The sequence below is a fragment of the Larus michahellis genome, chromosome 3 (genome assembly GCF_964199755.1).
Source record: "Larus michahellis chromosome 3, bLarMic1.1, whole genome shotgun sequence".
Classification (NCBI taxonomy): Eukaryota; Metazoa; Chordata; class Aves; order Charadriiformes; family Laridae; genus Larus; species Larus michahellis.
This window is the reverse complement of record NC_133898.1, coordinates 9,267,514-9,273,778: the sequence shown is the minus strand read 5'-3', so window position 1 is coordinate 9,273,778 and position 6,265 is coordinate 9,267,514. Positions and strand designations below refer to the sequence as shown.

At 42.1% G+C, this 6,265-nt stretch overlaps 1 long non-coding RNA gene across 1 annotated transcript; it reads left to right on the top strand.

Annotated features, from left to right (window-relative positions):
- The first annotated feature begins 1,995 nt into the window (after positions 1–1,995).
- Positions 1,996–6,265, top strand: LOC141740218 (uncharacterized). Its single transcript, XR_012585914.1, has 4 exons — positions 1,996–2,119; positions 4,067–4,142; positions 4,894–5,053; positions 5,965–6,265. It is a non-coding gene; the product is annotated as an uncharacterized LOC141740218 (long non-coding RNA).

Sequence of the window (6,265 nt, the reverse complement as noted above, 5' to 3'; positions counted from 1 at the left end):
AAGATAGGTCTCTTGTATTCTGCACAGCTGGAAAAGAGGGGAAGTACTCAGCCTTATGGCATGATGCATGCTGTGTCTGCCAACAGCTTCCTTCTGCAGAATTTAATTAGCATTGGCCTTGGACAGATCCTGGACTGAGGAAACGTATACATGATTTCATTAATATTAATGGACCTGCTAAAGAAGAGTTCTACATGTTGACAAGATAATGCACAGCTTTAATATAGCCAATTTCTAGAGCTGGCCAGGATTCTGGTGTCTTCCTTGTGGAAAATGCCTGGCCATAACATTTACGTTCATTGTTTAGAATGACTCCTGAGAGAGATGAAGGTGAAATCCTGGTCCCTGTTTCATTCAAAGCACCCCTTCCCTTACTAGGACCCAGCCTTCCACCTCACTTTTTCAAATAAGTGCTCAAACTCTTGAGGCTGAGCAGAGGACACTTAAGCTGTTGATCAAAATTAACATGGAACACGTGCTGTCTTTTCCCCCTACCCAGAGCAGCTTGTTAATTAAAACAGAGGACTCAAGAGCCTGCCTGGAAGGAACGCAAGATGGAGAGGCAGAACAAACCCAGAGGACCAACGTGAAGCACAGCAAGTTATTTTTTGAAATGGAAGAGTTAAAGTCCAAGCTCCAAAGGACAAAGAAAGGGAAAAAGGAAAAATTTTTATTCTGGAAAATGAGAAGGTGCTTATCAGGAAATGTGGATGTATGTATGCCAGTGTACAGCAGTTTTCTTTCCAGTTCCTATGCTTACTCTGAAATGTTTTAACTTTCAAAATATATAAAAGAAAGGTGGCTTGTTGCTTGTGTCCTGTATTGGAAGAGATGAAAAAAGAAGAGAGGACAGGTTTTCAGGTTTTGCATCATTGAAGTTGCAGGGCGCACAGGGTTTCCCTTAATGTCCGTTAGTAACGAATAGAGAAACAGCTTTTTATCTTTGTACAGTGAAAAATAACTAATGTAATCTTTTGGCATTTCTTCTTCCCGGCCAAACACTGTGGGAAGCAGTTAAGGCATTTTAACGTTTCCATGCTCTCCAGGGCTGAGAGTTTGCAGATCATAACGCTGCTCTGTGACCAAGGGAAGTGGGATACATTTTTTTTCCTCCAGCAAGTCAAATCCTGAGACCTGAATTCTTACGGTTCCTGTATAGTCAGAGGTAGGGGTCTTGCCAGGAATAAGAGTATTTGGAAATGTGCTGCTGAGTGCTTTTCTGCCACGTATCCCTCTTTTTATCAAGCTCTGAACCTGTCCCATTGCAAAATGGACGACTTTATCTAGAGAGCTGAGATGTTCTGACAAGTCACCTTCATAACCTGCAGAGCTCTCCAGTGCTACAGGTATCGTCAGAGTTGTGCTCCAGGAAAACATATCCCCTGAAATAGGTACGTTAACCTCTAGCAAGTCCCTTGAAATCTGCAGTACTGTCCCAGATGTTGAAGAAGTTTCTTCACCCTAGGTTTCCCATAGCAGAGTCTTGGGGAAAAAAATCCCCAAAATCAGTTTATTCAAGTAGTACAGTGGCAAGAAAAGCTCGAGCTCAGTGCCTCTGGAGAAGGACCCGGAACAAAGAAATTCCTGGGCAATTATACCTTTACAATCTATGTTCCTGCCCTTCGTGTGCCTTCCACGTGCCCTTTGGTTCAATGGAAATTTCTGGTCTGGGGTGGTTTTATTCCTCACTGGATTCCTTCTCGGACTGCAGGCGGGCCTTCTTATCATGATGGGTGGCAGCTTCTGCTGGCCGTTGTAGCTTATCTCCTGGTTTGTAAAGGTTTCTGGGCCTTCCTTTATGTAACTAAGAAGTACTTCAAAATAAGTTCAACTTCTCTAGGTGAAAGTTTGCAGCTTGCAACTTTAACTACTAATTTGAGCTACGAATGCTTGGTGAGTTCTAGATAAGTATAGTATACCAGTGTGGCCTAATGCTAAGTGATTAAGTGATTAATTGTACCTGAACCAAACAACTAATATTCCATATTCTTTTACAGCAGACATACAGTGCAAAGCACAATTTGCTGTAGTACGTCTGTACCAGGGTTTCCTGATTCCAAGTGCAGTGAGATATGGCCTAAAATGAACCATTGTTACAACGACGACAAAAGACGCTGGGGTAAAAATCATGTTATTTCCTTTGGAAAGAAAAGAGTTCTATTTTTAATTATTTTTTCCTTAAATCTTTCTATTTCATTCTGCCAGTGTTTATATTACGGAGTACAATACTTCTTGTTATGATTGTTCTTTGTGTGACTGGGATATAAGTAGCCATTCTGCAGCAAAATGTCTGGGATACAGAGTCCAAAGAGCTTGTGCAGCAGGAAGTTCTAAAAAAGCCTCCCACACCCCAAAAAACCACCAAAACCCAAACAAACCACAGAAATAATAAAACCCTAAAAGACTGTCATAGTTCCCATGTAGAAAAATATTACATCCTTTGGAATGTAAGTTGCATATATATTCTGTTAGAATTCTGTTTTTAAAGGGATACGTTCTTCTTGGAAAATCAGACTTGCTCCAGAATTGATGGTCTTGATTTTGATTTTTGGAAAGGCATAAAAGCAAATCTGCCACTGGCAATGTTTTTTTGCATTTTGGTGGTGAGTGGTTGGCAGGGTTTCTGTTTCAGTTCTCCCGCGCTCCTGTCCAGCTGGTGGAGCCAAACAGAGCCCTGGGACTGTGGAGCATCCTAGTCTTCAGGGAGGCTTTCACACACACCTTCAGCTGGGATTACTGCTGAAAGAGGTTGGGTTTTTTCCTCTTTACCATCCTTCTCCTGTCCCTTGCACTGGCACAAGCAGCCTAGCTGGCAATGGAACAGATCAGGAAACTAAACTGAGTGAAAATTTGTAGAAATTTGGAAGGCTTAAACTGATTTGAGGAGTGGGGAGAGATAAAAAAAAAAAAAAAATCTCGCATCCTCTGTCCATTTCTTCTCCCCCACTTTTGTGTGGAGCGAGGGTGCGTTTTTGGAGGGTTGTTTTCTCCTTCTCTCTAAATTTTAAGGAGTTTTGGCCAGTGTTAGAGGAGAGGCTGGACTGCTTTCTTGCACCTCAAAAAAATCAGTTCATCCAAGGCGTTGTGGCAGGACAATGTGAAGAGTTTGCAGTCCTACAATAGATGAGGTGATGGACTGTAGATGTTGCAGAAACACAAATATTGCCTGTTTAGCCTCTTCTGTGGACACTAAGGCCAGATCCAGGTGAGGAATTCCAGGGGCACTCTGGTATAGCACAGTGTACCCTATGTGGCTACTGGCAAAATTGCATTTCATGCTAGTTTAAAAAAAAAAAAAGCTATTAGCAAATATGCCTTCCAGCAACGTAGCGTTGCAGGTGGAAAAGTTGGTTTTGCCTGCAGTTATGTGAGCAACAGATTGCATTTTGGCCCACGCTTCCCAGCTAATCTCTGTATAACAGAAAAGTCTAATGAACACCAAAGGTGGGATTTTCAAAATGACTGTAAAAAAAAAAAAAAAGTCTGTGCTAGGCTTTTATCAGAAGTCTGGGGAAAAGGATAGTCAGACCCCTCAGTGTATTTGAGAAGTGATTTTTGTACCCAAAAAATAAGAAACTCACACTTGAGATGTCCTTGTGTATTATTGCTGAGAAAAATCAACAGCTCTTCTTGTTTACTTCGCCCACCTTTAGTAGCAGTCATCTGATCTTCCCTCCCCTTGTGCTCACCAGAATGGCTGGAAAGGGCTTTTGTTGTGGCATGGAGTGATTTGCTGAGGTGATTTCTACTATTCCAGCAAGTTGAATAGGCTTACTGGGTGCGCAGAAGGACTTTTTGATCTGAACTTCACGAGCCTTGGACCTTGTTCAATAGTAAGTGGCCAGGAGAGAGGAAAGGGACTGATCCCTTTGACCCAAAGCAAACTTTTAATTCATTTCAAACTGTTCTGTGAAACCATGGGTTGGTTAAGAAAAAAAATTTCACATGCACTTTATCAAGTATGTCCTGCTGCCTCAGCCCTCTTTTCTCATTTGTGGCAAGTGAATGGTATCCACAGCCATGTATGCACAAATAACAAATAAATTATCAACTTATTATTTTACAGGATGCATGCCTAAAGGAAATAGCAGAGCTGGAGGACTGTGTTGGATGGGTAGCATATGGAAGGGATGCTCGTGGTGGTGAGTGAGGTTGGAATACAACTCCCAGCAGAAAAGGGGAGCATATTTTCAGCATCTCTATGCTGTTCAGATAATGTGTTTTGCTGAAGTTTTGATAAAACTACTAGTAGAAGAAATAAAAAATAATAATAATCCTACCACATGATGGAAACTACCTGGTTTCCTGCAAGGAAAATTAATAAATTAATAAATTCCTATTTATGAAGGTAGATGAAAAATTCTGCTGTGTAGTTTCTTTGGATTGTTTTGCTGTCCCTTTTGAGAAACCGTGAGGAATCTCACATACAGGTTAATTGCCATGAAGACAGACTTTGCTCTTTTTTTCCTAGTACTTGGCCCTACCAGAATTTCGTCTGCCTGAGCTCAGCTGTGTGGCCTAAAATGGAGTTTGGCCCGCATTCTAGAGTTGCTGGCTCTACTTTAGGGTGAGGAGGGCAGTCTTTAGTATTATACTGTCTTGTGAGGGGTCTGAAAGAGAACTAGCTGTTGAATAAAACTGAGCAACTTTTTCCTAGTTACTCTTTATACGAAGTTGAATATTACCCAGTGTATTTACTGCCTCACTAATGCTAAATGTGTCAATGACTGTGGGTATTTTTGAGCTAATCCCATTTGGAAATAACGACGTCTCCAGCCAATGCAAAGTGGCTTAATTGCGCAATATCCCTGTGCTTTGTTAAGTAACTTCAGAAACATAACAAGCTTGGTGGATAGTGTTTTCTTCAATGTGCTAACATATCAGCACCTCTAGTTTGATAGATAAGAACAGAGAGCAGTTTGCTTCTGAAGAAGGTGGAAGAGCTACAGAACTCCCTGGAGAAGGTCTCTCCCGTGCAGCTTGGCCTCGGCTGTTCATGGGAATGCAGCAAGGTTACCAACTTCCCAGCACAGACCAGCGGATGTTGGGTCAGGTATGTAGAGGTATCGCTGCCAGTGTTCAGAAACATGTACAATCGCTGCAACTGCTTCGTTCTTCCCCAGACTCAAAACTGATGGCATGCGGTTGGTAATCGTTGGCTTCGGAAAGGAGCAGTGCAACTTGGCTGCTTCCGTTTTAAACTGGTTCATTGTTTTATGCGTGCACTTGCGTTATGCGGTGAGGCATGGGTGTACACAATAGCCTAGCTATTATGATCAATTAGAAAAGCCTAGATAACTCCTTTCAGAAGCCGCTTAGCCCCATAACTGGAGTTGCATGGCTGGTTTGAAGCCGAAGGCTATTTCTGCGCAATTTCAGTGGGAAAGGGAAGAAAGGGAGCTGTGTGAACAGGAGGGCCTGTCTGCTAAAAGGGTAGCATGCTAGTTCTCAGGGTTAGAAACAAGCCAGAGCAGGCAAACAGGTACCCAACCGGCTACGTGAGGAGAGGTAAACTCAGCCTCAGCTTGCTAGGCCTGAATTAAATCACATGAACAGAGTATGAGAAGGAAGATTTCATCCAGGAATAAACTGATTCTAGTTAAGCAAGGGGTATGGGAAATTCTCACTGAGGAAATGAAAAGGACGGGGGTTTGCAGAAAGTAATAGGTTTTTTCTGGTCTTCAAAGTGAGCAACTCTGCAAATTTATTGTCTGGCTTTTATTTTAAGCCTTAATTGCTTAATTTCTCAGCTCTGACGTTCACGTGCTTTGGGTCTGCCTGCCTCAGGCAGTATCACTGTTTTGCAATATCATAAACTTTAGGAACCCAGTGATAGGCGTTTCTTAATAATGGATATTTTGCAGTGGCGTGATCAGCCGGCCCTTTGTCTCAGACTAGCCTTCGCACTTTGTGCTGGGACTCTGCTGTGTAATATTCGGAGTTGCTTTTTTTTTTTTTTCTTAGAAAACACTTTGAGTTCAAAACCGCAAATTGGTCGTCGTCAAAGAATGTGTTAACTCCCACCTAGCTGTTTGTGTGGCCCCTTTGGTATTAGATCTGAGAGCTCGTCGCGATGGTGCCCTTGGCAATTCCAGTACCTTCAGGGATAAAGGTGTGTTACTGGACTGGCCTCCCCAGAGCAGAGCTTAATAGCTGTAAGATCTGATTTCTGTTTCCTTTTACTATTTACTACAAATGTAATTTGTGTATCTCTTATCCATTTTAGAAAATGTAGGATGGCATGAAACATGCATTAAGAAGTATA